The sequence below is a fragment of the Pelophylax lessonae genome (genome assembly GCF_965119305.1).
Source record: "Pelophylax lessonae genome assembly, chromosome: 6".
NCBI lineage: Eukaryota > Metazoa > Chordata > Amphibia > Anura > Ranidae > Pelophylax > Pelophylax lessonae.
Genome location: NC_138773.1, coordinates 258,025,435 through 258,046,348, shown reverse-complemented (window position 1 = coordinate 258,046,348; position 20,914 = coordinate 258,025,435). Strand labels below are relative to the sequence as shown.

At 42.0% G+C, this 20,914-nt stretch overlaps 1 protein-coding gene across 1 annotated transcript in view; it reads right to left on the bottom strand.

The window, feature by feature from the left end:
* Nucleotides 1–20,914, bottom strand: part of B3GALT1 (beta-1,3-galactosyltransferase 1) — a 462,810-nt gene that overhangs the window by 309,358 nt on the left and 132,538 nt on the right. Inside the window, exon 2 of the mRNA XM_082260201.1 lies at nucleotides 2,027–2,093. The gene's annotated coding sequence lies outside the window, so the exon portion shown is untranslated. The remainder of the gene's footprint in view (nucleotides 1–2,026; nucleotides 2,094–20,914) is intronic.

Here is a 20,914-nt window from a genome sequence, read left to right as displayed (position 1 = left end):
AGACTGGGTCCATCTATACCCAGTCTTCCTTCCGACTGGCCAGAGCCGCGATGACGTTACTCACGCGGATGCGCGTGGAAGCCACCAGTCACGGCACACTGTTCTGAAGAAACATCACGGGCGGCCGTTTCTTCAGAGCGCATGTGCAAATGACATAACTGGCTATTAGGACAGTAAATATCTCCTAAACGGTGCATATACATAGCTAAAAAAATAAGCATTTTGAATGGATGTCGAGAAGAGATGGCTGCAGATAAAGAGGTGACACTTATGTAGGAGGATTTGTTTCATCTTTGTTTATCACCTGAGGACAGTGCCATCTTAAGAGCATTAAAGGGCCCTGGGCAACGCAGTGCACTGGGGCCCTGCCTACACAATTCCCCACGAGAATAAAAATGCTAATTATCAATAAGGCTATATTTATTGGTATAGCAGTGCCAGGCTAATGACAGCTTCCAAGTTTGGCGGTTGGGTCCGGTGAACACACGCACGAACTGGAGTCAGACTCGACTGTGCTGTGTGTGCCTGTTCTGGTGGAGGTGAACAGGCATTCCTGCAGTTTTGGGCTCCCCCTCCACGGCCCAAGTGGCCTGACAGCTGCGCAGGGCCGACAGGCGCTTGCCACCTGCTAAGTTCGGCGGTGGGATGCACACGGGAATCGGGACTAATGCTTGGCTGGGTCGCTGGGCAGGTGGGGCCCCCCGGGCAACTGCCCAGCTTGCCCATTCAGTAAGATGGCCCTGCCTGAGGATAGTCACTTCACTGGGTATAGGAAAAAGAAATAGGCGCCGCTGAGTGTAGCAAGATGATTTTATTGTGCAAAGAAAGTATAGACTCACATGTAATCACATGAACGCCGGTGTGTGTCCTTCGAGCACTTCCTGGTGTACAACGCCTCTGTCTTCTGGCTGGCCGGCTGCTCTATCCGCCTGATGAAGGAGCGTTGTGCGCATGCTCCGAAATGCATTACGTCATCACGTCCGCGCGGTCCATCTGTGGGGCTTGCGGTCCACAGCTGCCTCTTTTCTATCCTGTCCCTTCCATTGTTTTCTCCCTGCCGTGTCATCCCTTAGCTGCGGGCCAGCAGGAAGACTGGGCGTTTTACACCAGGAAGTGCTCGGAGGACACGCACCGGCGTTCACGTGATTACATGTGAGTCTATACTTTCTTTGCACAATAAAATCATCTTGCTACACTCAGCAGCACCTCTTTCTTTTCCTATTTCCAGTGGGATCTTGCTTCGTCTGTGTAGAGCTGCCCTGGGTATCAGTATGGTGTTTTTTTGCACCACAGAAGTCCAGTCTATGCCCTGATTGCCTTCTCCGATCAAGACTCCTGAATAGGGGACCCACTTACCAGAACAAGCGCCCAACAAACTTTTTTTTTTTCCTGTACTTCACTGGGTATATGTAAGGGTTTACAACCACTTCAAGTTATCTAAAAAGTGCGGTTACCCTTAGACTTGTCACTTACAGAATGTTAAAAACAGTTTAGCCCGATTGCAGACCTTGACATAAAGACATGAAATAAGATGATACGTGGTATAAATATAATTGGGAGAATCTCGTAAAATGACTTTTAAATGTTACAAATTAAATTAGACTAAACCTACACAATCATTTCCCGTTAAGGCAGCAGCAGTTCCGCACACAGTACTTTAGAAATGACCGCAGCCTTTATGAACTACTTCAGCCTCTTGTACACCGGAACTGTGATTAAGTCACACGCGCTGCCATCACTCACAGCATGAATTTAGCGTGACCTTTTCCAAGGCACAGTAGAAAACCAGCTGTTAACAGAAGACCAGGTCTAGAAGATCGCAATATTAGAAAAAGCCAGACAATCTTTACTGAGAAACATGAGATCTTAGCGGAAAGTGTGAAAGAACACATTAACCAAAAAGTCATAAAGATCTACCGGCGTACCATTTACAACAAATAAATGAATGAACCGCTCATCAAACATACAGAAATTTCAAAGGATGAAAACTGAATTGGCTTATTTTTTAAAATGGCAGCAGGTGTACCTGAGGCTCTGGATTACTTCGTACTCTTCATCTGTCAACTTCTGTCAACTTCAATCAAGCAGATTATCTGCATGCAAACAGAAAAGAAAATATCACCAAACACAGTTCATTTTAAAATTCATTTTGTTGTTACTCTGTAATCAGCAGCTTATTGTGAAACTCATTTTCACACCAGAAAACAAAAGCCAAGAACAAAGATGCTTCCGATATTACAGAATATTTTAATTTAAAGCGGTATTAAACCCAAAAAAAAACCTGTAATATATTACAATTTACCAATCATTAAATGCGGAATGTTTTTTTTTCCCACCCTTTTCCTCTGTATTTTCATCATTACCTAGTGATCTGGCCGGTAACACACCACCTGTATTAGGGTGTTTCCACTCTGGATGGAGGAGCAACGGAGCTACACATGGACAGCAGTATTGTCAGTCTGGGAAGACTAGGTAAAAGGATAATGTTAGACTAGCAGATTTAGATGGACTTGACTAAGGCCCGCCTTACACGATTTGAATCTCGGCCAGTTCAGCAGAACTGGCCCTAGGGTTGCCACCTCATCCCTTTAAAATCGAACACATTAACCACATCTGGACTGGAAGGTTTTCCCCTTTAATGATCAGGTCATATTTGGGATTCGGTACTGCGTTACTTTAACGGACAATTGCGCGGTCGTGCAATGCTGTACCCAAATAAAATTGATGTCCTTTTTTTTCCCACAAATACAGCTGTTTTTGGTGGTATTTGATCACCTGTGTGTGATTTTTATTTTTTGCACTATAAACAAAAAAAGAGCGACAATTCTGAAAAAAAAAAACAATATTTTTCACATTCTGCTATATGACACTCCAAAAAAAAAAAATTAAAAAATCAAAATTTGTTAACATTTTAGGCCAATTTGTTTTCTGCTACATATTTTTGGTAAACAAAAAAATTGCAATAAGCATATTTTGATTGGTTTTCACAAAAGTTATTGCATTTACCAACTACGGTAAAGATTTATGTCATTTTTATTGTTTTTTTTTTTTTTATTAGTAATGGCGGCTATCTGCGACATTGCGGTGGACAGATTGGACCCCTGACTGACATTTTTGACACTGTTGGGGTTACCAGTGACATTACTACAGTAATCAGTGCTAAAAATATGCACTGTTACTGTAATAATGACACTGGCAGGGAAGGGGTTAACAGTGTGGGTGATCAAGGGGTTAAATGTGTACCTAGGGGCGTGTTTCTAACTGTGGGGGGATATGGCTTGTGGAATGATCATAGAGAACCGTGATCCTGTATAGAAGGATCACAGGGGCTCTGTGATCATTCCAGGGAGAAGAACGGTCAGCTGTGTTTACAACAGCTGACCGTTCTCTCTCAGCGGGGAACGATCGCGGGTGTTAGGCGGCAATCAAAGCCACCTGCCCGCTGCATCGGCTTCCCCGCTAACAAGCAGGGGCGGGAGCGTGCCAATGGCGGCGCATGCTCGCCCCCCCTAGCTGCAGGCGCACGACCAACTTAGCCCTACGTCGGTTTGCCTGGGAGAGCCATCCTGCTGCAGTAAATATGCGGTAAGCGGTTGGCAGCCAGTTAATTAAACAGGTTCTCTGGCTGATTAAGGTGGTAATTAAACTCACTTATGCCTTATCTGCATCAACCACTTTGCCGACCAGCCGGGAAGCCGAGGTGCAGGGCTGGCAGCTGCGATTGCCACCAGGCACCCGCGATCGCTCCCCGTGAAGAGAGAACGGCGGTCTGCTGTTGTAAACACAGCAGACCATTGTTCTCTCTGCTATCAACACAGAGCCCCTTTGCTCCTGCTATTTAGGAACACAGGTCTCTGTGTTATTACAAGCCCATCCCCTCACAGGTAGAAAACACCCCCTAGGCTCACACTTAACCCTTTGATCGCCCCTGGGTTAACCCATTGCCTGCCAGTGTCATTAGCATAGTAACAGTACATATTTTTAGCACTGATTACTGTAGTAATGTCACTGGTCCCCCCAAAAGTGTCAAACATTTCAGTTAGGGGTCCGATCTGTCCGCCGCAATGTCACAGTCCCGCTAAAAATCGCTGATTGCCGCCATTACTAGTAAAAAATAAATAAATAAATACAAATTACATAAATAAATATCTTTTTTTATCGAGATACTTTCAAAGGGAAATCACATCTAAAGGGATGCAGATCCTGCCACTTTCCTCATTAGAGCCCTGCAAGTACAGTAACTGATTAATAGTTCTAAAATCACTTCCATTATATTCACTTGTCACATGGACACAGAGAAATAAACAGCCATTTCTTCAGAATAAAAAAGGTAGAAATCTGCAACAAAGTTTGTTACAATCCCTTCCAACATACACATCCAGAATATATATTTTTTTACATGTATCATTGGCTAGATCCCCTCCATTTAGACACAGACCATGGGACACACCTTTAACCACTTAAGCCCCGGAAGATTTTACCCCCTTCCTGACCAGGGCCTATTTTGCGATTCAGCACTGCATGACTTTAGCGCACAATTGCGCGGTCGTGCGGCGCTGTACCTAAACAAATTTGGCGTCTTTTTTTTCCCCACAAACAGAGCTTTCTTTTGGTGGTATTTGATCACCTGTGCGATTTTTTGATCATGCGCTATAAACAAAAAAAGAGCGTAAATTTTGCAAAAATAACAATATTTTTCACATTTTTTTATATGAAATTCCCCCCAAAAAAAAGTAAAAATCTAAATTTTATATTTTAGGCCAATTTTTTTTTTTACCATATGTTTGGTAAAAAAAAATCGCAAAAAGCGTATTTGGATTGGTTTGCGCAAAAGTTATTGCATTTACTAACAAAGGGAAAGATTTTTGTCATTTTTGTTGTTTTTTTTTAAGCGCAAAATGGCGGCGATCTGCGATTTCTTTTGCGGGATTGCGACATTGGGGCGGACAGATCGGACCCTTGACTGACATTTTTGACACTTTTGGGGTTACCAGTGACATTACTACAGTAATCAGTGCTATACATATGCACTGTTACTGTAAAAATGACACTGGCAGTGAAGGGGTTAACTTTTTTTGAGAGGGAGGGGTTAAGTGTGTCCATAGGGGCGTGTTTCTAACTGTGATTGGCTGTGGCTTGATGTGTAAGAACAGTGATCAACGGTCCTACATAGTAGAACTGTTTGATCACCATTCTTACACAGGGGAGACTGACAGGCGGCTTTGTTTACATTAGCCGCCTGCCTTTCTCCCGCTGTCACGGATGATCGCGAGTGCCCGGTGGACATCGGGTCCACCGGGCACACGCGTGGGGGGGTCCGTGACCGAGTGGGAGCGCGCATATGGCGGCGCACGCTCGCTCCCAAAATTCTTACAGGCTAGCGACGTAGCCCTACGTCTCTTTACTGTGAGGGGCTGACTGCCGACGTAAATAGTCGTGCGGCAGTCGGCAAGTGGTTTTAAAGTAAGTGGAAATGCCCTCTCACATATCTGTTAACAGAACAGATATCCACATTGGAAGGTTTACCTTCACCTCATGTTTGGATGACATCTGTGAAATTTGGGCTTTCCTATCACTTTCTATTCCAGTAATAATGGACATGAGGGAAAATAGGGAGGGTGAATAGGCCCATGGGGACACAGACAGTAAAAAACGTAATAAGAGGTTTAACATCTCCACCCTATCCAATAATTAACAATACTTTATTTCCTAAAGAATCCTGCGCTTATCCAACCTCCAACAAGTATTGCAAAAATAATATGTGAAAAACAAAACACTCTAAATATTTTAAATAATCAAACATTTTGAGCCGCTATCCAATAAGTCTGAATATAAGATTCAAATAATTATGTAAAAGTGACTGAGTGCGCTTCTTTAAAAAAAATATAACCACGACCAGTGTATATAAACTTAAATTTACCTATGGAAAAGTAAAATAAGGCAAAATATCAAATCAGTTTTCTCTATAAGAGTCCATCATGATGATTCTCATGCATGGAATCCACTAATGACAGTCCATATAGATATTCCAATGAATCAGTGTGCAAAATCAGCAAACAAAAAGTGACAGGGTGCTCATAGAAAGGCTTGTACCTAATTAAAACTACTTGCCTTTAGATACACAAATATAACAAGCTGAAGGTGACAGTTGTATATGTTACATCTTTTTTTTTTTTTTTAAGAAACTGCAGTCTCCTTTTAAGAATTGCCTTTTAAGCTCAATAGTCTAATTTAAAAGCCAAGCATTACGTATGTGCGATCTACGCATGTTTACGTGCACAAGTCTTTGCCATACAGCAGTGACAAATCCATTTAAATTGTTACACCTTCAATTCACCAATTTATGAAACTGAAGATGTTCTTCGTCGTTTCATCAGGAATATTTTCACACCTCGGAGAGTATATGCCATGGAGACTAATCTGTGATCCAAGGATGTGATCACACTTTTAAATTGTGTAGCACTGAAATGCTATTGACACCAAAACATGACTGATGATATCCTTTAAAAAGTAACGTTTTAAGTAGTAATGATGTGTTTTCATGACATTATGCAGTAAATTTAAAGCTGAACCCCAGCTATATGACAAATCTGTTACTGTTAAGTAGTGCAAAGATGTAAAAAAAAATTATTGTAAATTTAATTTATTACCTAATTTGATTGTACATGGCACATGGCCTATCACTGTCTACCGCTAATATTGGAATGTTCACAATGACACAACATTACAATGTTTTCATAACTCCAAGGCTCAACAAGGAAACATTTCCAAGCCAAATGGAACATAAAATTTAAATAAATAATATTAAAAATAGGTAATAATTTAGTTTCTCTGGCCTAAAATATTGCATTAGAAAAGTGTATGATTGTGGAGTTATAGTATACTTCTTATGGTGGGGGGGGGGGGGAGTTGAAAACTGAATCCACAAATGCAATATCTTTGAGGTAAAGCTGAACTCCAGGCAAATACATACGAAATACATTTAAGGGAGCCACCTTACCGAGATTTGTATTTGTGTCTATTCAATCCTGACATTAGTACAGCTCTGCATTGGAGCAAAGCCCTGTCTGTAACAACAGGAGACCCACTTTTTCTCTGCTGCATTTGCCATGCTAATGCATACAGGTCTTGACCCTTCCCCAGCCCATGACTGAACAGTGAAAGGGGAAGCAGCACAGTGATGAGCTCATCTTTGTCACTCCTATCCTATGTATCTTAATAGCATAGCACATGCACACTGCAGCACAAATGATTTCCCAATCTGAGTTCTGTTGTACAATGAATTGCAAGAGGCTTGTCACAGTTTGCTGCCTTCAGAATCATGCTGTGTCACTGTCTGCAGCTGTTCGTGAACTTCTGCAGGATCGCCCAAAAAAACTGCCCTAGGTCCTTTCAAATGTATGTGTAGAACATCTCACACGCCCCCGTGCTGGTTCCTAGTAAGAAGTGCTGCTGGACAATTATTAGTATTGGGAAAACCTTCTCAAAGCGCTTAAATGGTTTGTTACTCTAAAAAAAAAAAAAAAAAATAGATCCTGTTCCCTTAAAGCATGGCCCCCTGAATCACCTGAAATACCTGGCTGATCCTGCCTGGTTCTGCCCTCCCCACTGTACACTGACCATGATGTATCATGGCTGCTGAGCCCTGAGAGCGATAAAACCAAATTTAACACACCTGCTCCCCATTCACACCTGGGACCTTGTGACACTAACGAGTCACATGACACCGGGGAGGGAAAATGGTTAATGGGGCCCAATTTGGACAGTTTCACTTAGGGTGTACTCACTTTTGTTGCCAGCGGTTTAGATATTAGTGGCTGAATGTTGAGTTATTTTGAGGGGACAGCAAATTTACACTGTCATACAAACTGTACACTCACTACTTTACATTACATTGTAGCAAAGTGTAATTTCTTCAGTGTTGTCACATGAAACGATATAATAAAATATTTACAAAAATACGAGGGATGTACTCACTTTTGTGAGATACTGAATATGTATATATTTATATATATATATATATATATATATATATATATATATATATATATATATATATATATATATATATTTTTTTTTTTTTTTTTAATTGCTCTCAGCCTCCTCCAAATCTCCATACTCCATATTCCTTATTATTTTTTGCTGGGGTCTGACTTCCTGTTAGGGGGTGGCTAGATTTGTTCTACGTGGTCCCACTGTGTGCAGAAACATAGTCACCCTCCCTTGCTTGCTCCAGAGATGGACAATGGTCTATGGACTATGGAACTTGTAGTGTACATAGAGCAGTGCAAATGACCCCAACTAACATTTACTGCTCATTCCAAACAATCAGAGGTGAGGGGAAAGTAGAGAGGTTCAGGTACCCACAGAAGACGTTACAAGGAGCCAGAAAAAATAGATAACAGGGCCATTACGTAGTGGATGTGTATGGATTATTTTTGGAGAAAAAGGATACTGTTTAGTGTCACTATCAACTGTAAGGATTGACCTCTACAAAATTATTTCTTAGATGAAAATTAGAAGCACCATGTATGCAGGCTATTTCTTTTTTGTCTATTTAAATGTAAACAATAGTCATTTTTGTTATAAGAATTCCCATGAACATTTTGGGCTAACTGAATTGTTTATTGAGTAAATACATTTCACTTTGGGCTATTGCATACTATACACAACATGTGTTTTAAACTCCAAGAAAATCTAAATCTCCTATTTTATGGATCTTCTAGAAAAATTTTATGTTCTCTTTTTTTGTGTTTTAAGTGTAGCACTTTCGAGTGTGCTAGTTGTACATAGTTAGTTGTACAGTGCAGGGAAATTTAGCCTGGCTTAGAGCTAAGCCTGTGTTGAATCTGGGTCAGGGCAGAGTGACTCAGGGAGGCTGGATGACACAGCAAGCAGCATCTCTGGTGACTCCCAATGCTTTCTGGAACCTTGAAGATGCTTCCATAAGTAGAGGGAGAAGTCTAGGAGGGAGTGTTTGGAATATGTATGAGGACCCTTGCCAATCCCCAGCAAAGGGTGGCGCTCACCTCAAATACTCATGAATCATGCTAGGAGGGGCAGTCGGGTGGAAGATGGAAAAGGAGTGCTGAATAGGTAGTCGGTGGCTCTTGAGGGTGCCCCATAGTGAGGGAGGGGTGACCTTGGGCCTGGAGCTTGGGTGCTGAGGGGACCCACTACAACACATGGAGGAAATCCTTCCTGGAGACACTGGAGCAAAAAGAGGACAGCAGGAGCAGGTCAGCACATCCAGGAGTTCTCCAGAGAAGTTAGCCTGGTGAACTTGTGAGTGAACAGGGTGAACAGTGCCTGAAGAGGTGGTGCTAGGATCTGTAGCCACAGAGATGTAAGCTGGACACTGGACTTTGCTACACAGCCAAGAGTCCTGGGGTCCCTGCCTGTAAAGTGCTTTGCCAGATTCTGAAAGTGTCCCAGCTAAGTCTGTTTTTTACAAGCGAGTGCTGGAGGAAGAAGAGGAGTGTACATAGAGACCGTATATAGCTGTATATAGGAAGAGTTGTCCCTGAAGAGTTTACTGAAGTCAATTGGGCATCTTATAATTTCCCTATCCCCATCCAAGTTGTAATCCCTCAATAAAAAAAAAAAAAAAACAAGTACTGGACTTTTTTTTTTTCTCTGAGAGAATGTGAAAATTTGGTGTGCTTGGCTGTGCAGAGTGGGGGATCACTTCTACTTGAGGGGTGCGCTACATACATTTTCCTGGAAATCAGTTTTATAGATAATTGAGAGCCTTAAATCTGAGGACTTCAGTTTTACTTATCTCAGGTAAAAAAAAAAAAAAAAATGCTGGTTGACTCTTTTCCCATTAACACATTTGCAAACCTACAGCCAAAGCAGCTCATGCATTCGATATTATGCCTGGAGGAACAGTGCAGATTTCACCTCTTTGAAGAGCAACATGAGTCATTACTAAATGTTCTGTTGGCACTGCCTGCAGCGGATATGGTCATAAATAAAATATGTACAATGTGCCATGTAACTACATTTTCCAGACCTCCTTTCCATATCGAATGTCAGTTTTACTCCTTTGTAAATGAGAGGTTACTAAAACATATGCCCCTTCCCCAATATCATAACAACAAACTAGTGAGTATAATTTAGGGGTCTAATAAGGTTGAGTTCTCTATATACTGCCACTCTTAAGAGCTAGACAAGGATTGAATGTTGACCCCCCGATAGTCACAACAAGCACTATTTACCAGCCCTTTTTTCTAGGGGAAATGCACACTCTGAAAAAGGACTTCCCACACCTTAAAAAGACAAAGCTGTCTTTATGCAGGAAATTAACAAATTAAAAGAAACTCAGGATCTATGCTGGGTGGATATGGCCCAATTGCTGAGATTAATCCCTGGGTCTGTTGACATAAACAAGGTCGCACAGAAAAGTGAAGACCACAACACTAATGCCCCACAGGCAGGGGAAACTTCCCATTCCAGGCTGAAGATAGGACAACAGAAGAATTAGAAAGAAAATGGGTGGAATGTTGTAGAATTAATAAATTAATGGCCCTCGCAGAACAAATAAGGTGGCTTACTAAACAAGAAAAGACTGAGTGTGTTTTTGCTTACTTTAAGTGTGTCCAGACCATGGCAGAAACAGTGGGTAGATGTGACTGATTGAACTAACATCACTGCCATAGGTTGTCAGAATGGTGTTGTGATGGAGCTTAAAGAATCAACAAGCAAACGGGTAATGGCAACAAAACCAGAGTGAAAGGGATTTAAATGGACTTTGCTGAGGGAAGTATGCAGCAGCATTGAGGCTCAAGAAGAAGAAAGGAAAGAGAAAATGCCTAATGTTTTTGTGGCTCAAGATCATGCTCAAGGAGCTAATAATTTCCAAAGAGAAACCAGGAAATGTTTAAATTGTGGTAGGATTGGTCATCTTGTCAAAAAGGCGCAGACTGCCTGATAAACATAAGCAGAAGAAAGAGAAGGAAGGTGATGAATGACTAGTAAAGCATCACAAATTTTCTGAACATACAGAGGTAACATGTGCATCTCTGAGACGGATGGTAAAGACACTTTTGTAACATTACGCTTCCCATAATTAACAGACCAGGAAAATTCATGCTTAGTTGACTTTGGCTCTGCCTGGACTATAATTGAAAAGCTCTGTCTATGGAAAGACATCCCCCTTACACCTGGGCCACTAGCAGTTGGAGTGGAAGAAAAGTCCACCCCTCTAAAGGAAATGGCCCATATACAAATAGGGATTGCAAGCCACAGCATGTTTCATATGCTGCTTGTCACTGATACTGTACCAAGCAATCTATTGGGAAGAGACTTACTAAATCACGTACAGGCCTGTATACAGTACACATCCAACAGAGTAAAAGTACATGTTGGAAAATTAGATGGGAAAATTGTATGTGGATTGACAGCGATGGAATTAGAGGGAGAGACTGAAGGCAATATTCCATCTGAAATTGTTGCTCAAATACCTGATACTCTCTGTGCCAAGGGAAAATAGGATATGGGGCTTCTACGAGTCCCTCCAGTAAAAGTTAAAATAAAAGCTGGAGTCCAAATCCCACAAATACTACAATACCTACTATCAGTAGATCAACTCACTAGTACACAAATACAAATAAAAACTACTTATGGAGGTGTCATAAAGAAAACAGAGCAGAGCACACATGCCGGAAGGGAAAAAAAAAACACTATATAAAATGGTACATGATTTAAGGCCATCAATCAGATTATCAAGGAAGACACTCCCGTTGTCCCAAATCCTAGTACTTTTTTCAATGATTTACCTACAGGGACAAGGGTGTACACCATGATAGACCTGGTCAATGCTTTCTTTAGTGTCGTCCCGAATGAAGAAAGCCAAAAACTCTTTACTTTCCAGTTCGAGGGAGAAATGTACACCTGGACAAGAATTCCACAAGGAATGATTTCCTCCCCAAAGTGAATTCTCAAAGGCCATGATGACAATCCTAAACGAGTGGCAACCAGCCCATGAAGGCTCAGTGATTAAGGTGTACATTGATGACATCTTACTATGTGCAGACACAAAAGAACATTGTGAACAAGATTCTCTTTCTCTGTTGAAATATCTCAGTGAACAGAATTGCACGGTGTCAAAGGAAAAGGTACAGAGCTCATGTGAAATTCCTTGGTCACTGTCTATACCCAGGAACCAAACACACTGACATTGAAAGAAAACGGACAATAACTAAAATGCCTCAGCCGAAAAAGCACAAGCAACTCAGAGAATTCATTGGGATTGTGTAATATGTGAGACAATGGATACCAGATGCTAACACCAAGTTGAAAACCTTGTATACTGCCCTAACTATACCCTTTGCATGGGCAAAGGAATTGGAGGATACTTTCAGCCAGTTGAAAGCTGATATCCAGGTTGCGCCTGCTCTCAAATTGCCTGACCAAAACAAACCCTTTCAACTGCATTGCTCTGACAAGGGAGCCACAGGCAATGGAGTCCTTACACAGAGGTCACATCAGGAACACACATAGTGACCTATGAAAGCAGACAACTAATCCTCCAAGGAATGCCAACCTTTGTAAGAGCAGTTAGAGCTGCTACATTACTAGTTGAGAAGGTTGCCATTGTAGGATGAATCAGCTCCTGACAGTCTATACAACACATGCAGCAAATTAAATCTTGAAAAGAGCAAGAACCAAACGTTTGTCATCAGCAAGGCTGAGCAAATATGAAACAATCCTGCTTGAATCAGGAGAAATAGAAGTGAAAAGATGTACTACAATCAATCCCGCCAGCTTTCTCCCAGAGAGGGAAGAAGACCTTAAAAAGGAGGGTGACCATAATTGCTTGGAACTCATGGAAGAAAAAATGCAGCAAATCTCCCCAGTAAAGGACACACCTCTTGAAAATTATGATCTGATCCTGTTTGTAGACAGTTCATGCCTGTACAAGAATGGAGTCCCAAGAATGGCATATGCGGTGACAACATTGGAGGAAGTGGTGGAAACCCAGTTACTCCCTTCATCCCTTTCGGCGCAGGTTGCTGAACTGGTAGCACTCACCAAGGCTTGTGAGACCGCAAAGGATCAATCAGCTAACTTCTATACTGATAGCAGGTATGCTCTAGGAGTAGTCCACTACTATGAACTTATATTGAAGAACAGAGGATTCACAACTGCTGCAGGAGAACCAAATTCAAAACTGGAAATATGTTCAAGAACTTTTTGAAGCAGTCACCATCCCAAAGGAAGTACCTATTCTAAAGGTCAAGGCACATACTAGAGGACAAACCATAGAAGAAAAAGGAAACCAGTTGGCAGATTATGCTGCCAGAAAGACTGCTGAAACACCAATGGAAAAAAATATGACCCTAATCAATGATTTTGCAAAAGAAGAAGAAGCAGCTCATAAAAGATTGAAGGAGAGAAGAGAACGAATACCGACGGCGAAAGAACTCATTAGGAAACTGCAAGAATCTGCACCCGGTAACTAGTATAAAATCATGGAATGGGCAAGGAAAATGGAATATGTGTCCCACCCCAAACAGGGAAGATGATCATGCAACTTGCCCATGGCCCAGGTCATGTAGGTCCTAAAGCAATGGAGAGAAACATTAAAAAGGCTGGATGGTTTATTCAATACTCCAGAAACACATGTTAAGATTTTGTTGAGGGATGCAAAGTTTGTGCTAAAAATAATCCAGGAAGCCCAACTAGAGTGACATTTGGTCAAGCCACTATTCCCTTTTCAAAGACTTCAGACTGAATACATCCAATTACCTAAATTGGGCCAATACCAATATGTATTGGTGTGTGTGGACATGTTTCCAGGATGGGTCGATGCCTGGCAAGACAACAGCAAGGAAGCTCCTTTCCGAAAGAATATGCTGTTTTGGAGTCCCTGAAACCATAGAAACCATGAAACACATTTCACTTGAATTGAGCAGGTTTTTCATACCCCATATAATCCTCAGAGTTTAGGGAAGGTAGAAAAATATAATGGGATTATTAAAAACAGGCTAGCTTAACTAATTTAGGAAAGGTAGAAAGGCCAGAACTGTTGCCTCTGGTTTTTTATAGTATCAGGACTACCCCTACTTATAAGTCAGAGAACTTAAGCCCTTATGAGATTTTTATTGGGGGCTAACCTAAGAAAGGGTTGTATTTTCCACATTTGACTATTGTAATGTATAATGATCTTGCGGCTTATGTAATTGCCTTACACAAGCACCTAACTATGAGGCACAAGCTTGGATTTGGTTTTATTCAAGATCCAGATCAAGCAACCAGAACACATCAGCCAGGTGATTGGGTCCTAGTGATGGAACATGTAAAGGTACCCTTGGGACCAAAGTTTGAAGAACCCTACCAAGTGCTCCTGACAACTGCCACAGCTGTAAAGTTAGAAGGAAAACAGGATACATGCCAGCCATTGCAAGGAAGAACAGCAATTTTTAACCTTCCTAGCGGTATTCCCGAGTGTGGGGTTAGTACTGGAGATAAGGTATGGGCATGGTTTCCAGCAATATTAGGGAAGGTATATATATATATATATAATAGATAAAATAGAAAATGCTTTTTATAATTATAGTACATTGGTAGACCAGATGTTTAATGAAACTGAGAGGGCACTCAAAGAAATCGCTGCAGGACTAAGATTACTACACATACATACCTTGCAAATTAAATTGGCCTTAGACTATGTGTTAGCTAAGGAGGGAGGCCTATGTATGACCGTAAATGATACTGCATGTTGTACCAGGTTTGAAGATTCTGAGACACAAGATATGATAGGAGCCCATCGCCAGAAGATAAACTAAGGAAACAGGCTATTAATCTCACTACCATTGAAAAGGGCAATAGTTTGAACCCATTTGCTAGTTGGAACATCAGTGGGTGGATGGGCTCATGGATTCAACAAATTATTTTTGTCGTCGTAGGAATCATTGTCATAGGATTGCTCACTTATTTGTTTTCAGATGTGCTATATGTGGAATACAAAAGATTACTACAATGGCAGTTAGAACTGAAGAAAAGGACCCCAAGGAAGAGATAGAGTATTTCCAGATAGTCAATTTAACAGATTCCATATGATGCCAAGCTGGGGGATATGACTGAGTAAAGCCTAAGTATCCACATACACTCTAAGAAGAGCTTTACTCCACTTAGTAGTGAAGTAGCACTGTGGACCCTCTGGTGTTGTATTAGTAAGGGAAAACAGGATGGTGACCCCTCTCTTAGTGGTCAAGAGGAGGGAATCGAGTAAAACTATAGGGGTCTAATAAGATTGAGTTCTCAATATACTGCCACTCTTAAGAGCTTATATGCACTTGTTTTCTTTTCTGCTTAGGAAACTAAGTTTGAGCCTGTGACGACATTCACCATCTGATGACACCAACCACCTACTTTCCTGTTTAACCAAAGAATAGACTGTTGTGGTCAGAACCAGTTTGAACCAACAACTGTCATGGCGAACTGCTACTTGGTTCCCTTTTTGTGTCAGTCACATGATGTAAACACACATTTAACTAATAGCTTGCTATTAAGAAGATATAGACTTTGATTGACCTAAAACTATATGATCACGCCCAGAACACACCTAGATCTTATGCATGTTCATTATTATAAATTGCTTAGTTTCATGCTTGTAAGACAGAAGATGCCTCCTCTTTCACTCAGCTCACAAGAATTGAGTCTTTGTGTATTGTGTCTTCTCTACTGCAGTGAATAAATGCACCTTTTCATTCATCAATTTACATTCACAATCTCATCTTAAAGGTCTTGCTTGGACACTCCCTAACCGGAAGTAACACTAACACTGGGTAATATTTACAGCTGACCTCCCTACAGATACAAAATTTAACAAACAGATCCATATTTCAAAGATCTACCCTTTCACAGTAAGATTACATACTGGCAAGCAGGTACTAAAGATGTCCTGGCGCCCTGCATGCAACACTGCAAAACTACTGGATTATGGTCTGCTTACAGTAAATCACAGGGTATAAATATCAATATACATGGCTGGAGAACTCAGCATGATGTGCTCAGCAATATGGCATGGCATACATTTGGATTAATATGATTTGCTTGGCAGCTAAGACAAAGAACAGACATGTTTAAAAAACTATAGGCATCCTTTTACACAGAAGATAACACTGATGCTATTTTTGAATGCTTCAGTGACTGTAAGATCCAAATGTTTTCCAGAAGCTAAACAGTAAAAAATAAAGTTGTGTCATGAAAAAAGGCATCAGAGTACACAACAGACATTTAATAGCCAAACATAATGCTAGCAGTATACAGGAGCTAACTTACTAATAAGTTAACATACTGCCAGGGATTTCCTTTTACTGTGTAATCAGCCCCAACCATTGTTATTTACCTTCTGTAAAGAAATAAGCTTGATGTGCTAAGCTTTTTCATACTATTTTATAAGTTCAGGGCAGGTTGTTGCTTTTATGCAAATGGTAAAAATTAAAGGCGACTGAATAACATGGCATGGAAAGGAGCCATTCAGGTGTACTTAGTGTGCTATGCCAGTGACCCCATTTAGGTATAGCTTATATAGATTAAAATGTGCTGGTTTTCTAATGTAGACTGCATAACAAATGTGCCGTTGCATCAATAAATGTAATCAATTATTAGGATTGTAAAAAAAAAAAAAATATATATATATATATATATATATATATATATATATATGTAGCAGGATTTCCAGGCATTGGGCTTAAGGTGGGCCTGCCATTGTCACTGGTAACACCTTCAGCCCATTTAAGCTGAATACCCAAGTGTAAGATTTGAGTCAAAGACCAGTCCAGCATCTTTGGTTTGTTTTGTTTATTTTATAAGGGGATGGGAGAAGGGAATGAGTGGGATACTCCTCTGGCTCAACTAGGTAAACTGGGACACTTTGCAGAAAAATGCCTGTCATCGATGTCTTGACGCCAGCAGAATGCCGACCAAGGCTTCCTGGCGCTTGAAAAATGCTGTCTTGCTGGACTGTGCTAGAACTTGGCTTTTAACCCTATGATTAACTCAGAAGATCCTGGACTGTAGTAAGACTTGACTCTTGACACTTTGGTTAGCTCAAAAGTCCTCTGAACAGCTCCCTCCTGCCCTTCACTTGCTGATGTAGCTCCTTGTAACTGCTTGTGCTGTTGCAACTCTCAACACTGTGCACTGCACACTGATGGCTCAACTCTTCAGGGCCCAACCGCTGGCGCCCCCTTTATACTTTCAGGGTCCTCTCACTAGGCACCCCCTCTGACACTTCAGGATCCTCTCACTAGGCACCCCCTCTGACACTTCAGGGTCCTCTCACTAGGCACCCCCTTTAGCACTAGCTAGCTCCTGGATCCCTTGGACCTTCACCAGAGTGGTCCCCTCTGTCAGCTAGGCAGACCCTTAGGGGCAGTTACAGTACTCGCGAACTTGGAATGCTTTCCTGAAACTGGGCCCCTCTCAACTCTGCTGGTCCTCGGCACACCAGGTCCTCCCTGCAGCTCAGCTCAGGTCTCTCTCTCTCTCTGTATCCTCAGGCAAGCCACCCGAGATACCCGATCCTTCTGACAGGAGGAGAGACAGCCGTACTCTCACTCCTGGGACTCTGCTTCCCGCCAAAGACGCTGCGTCATGTGCTTCACTCAAACTTATTTCCACTCCCAGAATCCTGTGCGGCAGAATCTGCCTTTCTGGGGTAGATACAGACCTGGATGTGCCACTGATTGGATTTCCTCCACTGCCCAATGAGAGCCCTTCTCATGGAGCCAGTGGGGAGACTCCTCAGTCTCAACAGCAAAACCTGGGAGACATGACAGCCCAGCTGAAAATCATGGCCCTGCTGTTAGGAAGCCAGGGCCCACTATATTATATATAGTTTAAAAATCAATAGCAATCAAAATCAATAAAAGTTCATCATGTTGGTAAAAATGATTCCAGTTCCATCATAACTAAAGTGCTAAGGTGCAAAATGCTGAACACAAAATTGGAGCATTCTGTGCTCCCCTCCTTTGTGACCACTCACTCACCAGCTGCCATAGACTCTCATAACAGAAGTCATGGGTGCTTTGCAAAACATCTCAAATGCTGGGATTAGTAGTCTCCCAATGGAGCTCCTTCTTTGTGGGTGTGGGTTCCCTCCATGTATAGTAAAATGCCAGAAGTGAGGAGGAATATATAGCGTAATTCCATTTATTAAAATGATACTAAAAACACAGTATTGCACTCACTTTTGTACAAGGTAAAACAAGCATAAAGATTGGGAACTGGAAGTACACCGCCACTTGCGTGTCACCAGCCGGATCTGACGCGTTTTGACATAGGTACGAAACACACCAGTTGACCGTGGGTGGTGATGTCAGATCCGGCTTGTGACATGCAAGTGGCGGTGTACTTCTGGCATTATACTATACATGAAGAGAATCCACAGCCACAAAGAAGGAGCTCTGCTGGGGGACTATTAATCCCAGCATCTGAGATGTCTTGCAAAGCGCACATGACTTCTGTTATGAGAGTCTATGGCAGCTGGTGAGTGAGTGGGCACACAGGAGGGGAACACAGACTGCACCTCTGCACTTTAATGAAACTGCAATAAATGATTTTGAACTTTGATATTGTGTGTATATATATTAGGGATAGACTGATTATCAGCAAGGCCAATATATCGGCGGCCGATATGCACTTTCCCTAATATATCAGTATCGGCCCGGAACTGGCCGATATTGCCGAAATTTTTATGACGTCATTCTGCCTTCTTAGGCCGCCTCCCTCGTCTTGGACAGCCTCGTCTGGAGTTAGGACTAGTCTTGCGGGAGTGTATCACAGCCATACACCCACCCACAGCAGGCAAGTGCCAGCCAGCCACCCACATCCACAGGCCCTGTACCAGCCAGCAACAGGCACTGTACCAGCCACCCAGCCACCCACAGGCCCTGTACCTGCCAGCCACAGGCGCTGTACCAGCCAGCCACTCACAGGTCCTGTACTAGCCAGCCACCCACAGCCCCTGTGCCAGCCACCCACCCACCACAGGGTGCCAGCCAGTCAGCCACCCACCCACCACAGGGTGCCAGACAGCCAGCCACCCACAGACAGGGTGCCAGCAAGCAAGCCATTAAACATTAAACAAAAGTTAACATGTTCAGTACCAGATTTGTGTCATAAATTGTCTTTATTTTTCAAAACTTTAAATGTACAAAATATCAGCCCATATCGGCCGATACCGATACGTTGTGACCAAAATATCGGTGTCGGTATCGGCCCTGAAAAAAACATATCGGTCTATCACTAATATATATAACAGCCACAACATTCTGAGTAGAAAGTTTGATGCCTTGCCAGCATACTGCATAGCTCCCAACTGTCCCTGATTTTGAAGGACTGTCCCCCATTGGGAACAAAGTCCCTCTGTCCCTCTTTCCTTGTCAATTGTCCCTTATTTTGGTCTGATCTATATAGCTGCATATACAATGCACTACCTATCTATCAAAAAGTGTTTCCCAGTGGTAAACCTTTCATCCAATTTCTAAATTACTGCATCTGTAAATTCCAAAAGCCAATAGAAAGGAAAAGTAATGGTAAAAAAGCACTTGTGGGTTTAACCAATCATTTTTTTTTCACTATTCTCCTTTAAGGGGGTGTATCTGGGAAGTATGGTTTCTATGCAGAGGTCTGACATGCTCTCTGCTGAGTCACACTGATAGCTCTGTAGTTTGCAAAGGAAGCCTTTAGTACTACGATTTACCCGTAACTACGAGGACGGCCAGAATATTTAAAAAGGTAAAAACACTTAAAAGATGCAAGCAATATTGATCTGCCTTATACTAGTGCTTTGTTGTAGTACAGAGGAGCTTACTTTTGTTAAAGCCAACTGAGTTAGTGTGCAGACTAAAGGCAAATAAATTGTGCACTTTGCAAAGTGCAGTTGCAGTGTACAAGAACAGTTGATCCAGAGCTTGGTAAATAAGCAGAAGACCTGTTGACTTCCATCATCCAATCATGTGCAAACAAAAATGCTGTTCTTCTTTATTTCCTTGCATGTGATTGGGTACTTTTTGCAAAGTAAAGCTTTACCTCATTTACTAAGCTCTGCAGCAACTGCACTTGCAGAGTGCAACTGCCCTTTGCAAAGTGCACAGTCTATTTGCCTTTAGTAAATCAACCCCTAAGGCTGGGTTTACACTTAATTCACATGTGGATCACAGCAGGGGTCCGATGCATCCCTGTTCCCCCTTTCAAGGACGAATCAGGCCCAAATTTTGACCTGAATTCGGACCTAAAACAGAGCTGAAGATGCACAGGACCCCTGAGCAATTTGCTCTACAGATGTGTGAACCAGCTCCATTGGAAAACCGCATCCAATTTGCATAAGTGTGAACCCAGCCTAAGTGCTCAAAATCTTACCCTTATTTTTTAAAAGAAATTCCCAGTGAAAGTAGAAAATCCCCAGTCCCGCGCTGGCTGCAGATAGGACCTACTCTAATCAGCAGAGCTCATTCTCCCTGCTGATTGTAGGGCTATAGGTCTGATTCAGCAGGGAATATATTGGACTACTACCAAAGGGCCGCTGCTCTCGCAGAGAGTGCAGCTGTCCTTATCAAGTGCAGGATTTTTTTTACTGTGGATGCATAGGTGTGCACACAGGATGTGCCAGGTGTGCCTGGGGACACCCTAATCATCCATTGTGGTACAGATTCCCCTTGTTTAGACCCCTAATATTTCACCAAAGCCCCGTGATGGGGCACCTAAAGAAATTGTAAAAAAAAATTAAAAAAAATATAATTGTAAAAAAAATAATAATAATAATAATAAAAATAAAAACTACTGACACCCACCACTGCCTTATTGACACCATTATCTGCCCTACTGACATCGTCCATTGCTCTACTGACACCATCAGTATATATACACATGCATATGTGTTTGAGCTTTGGGGTGCTCA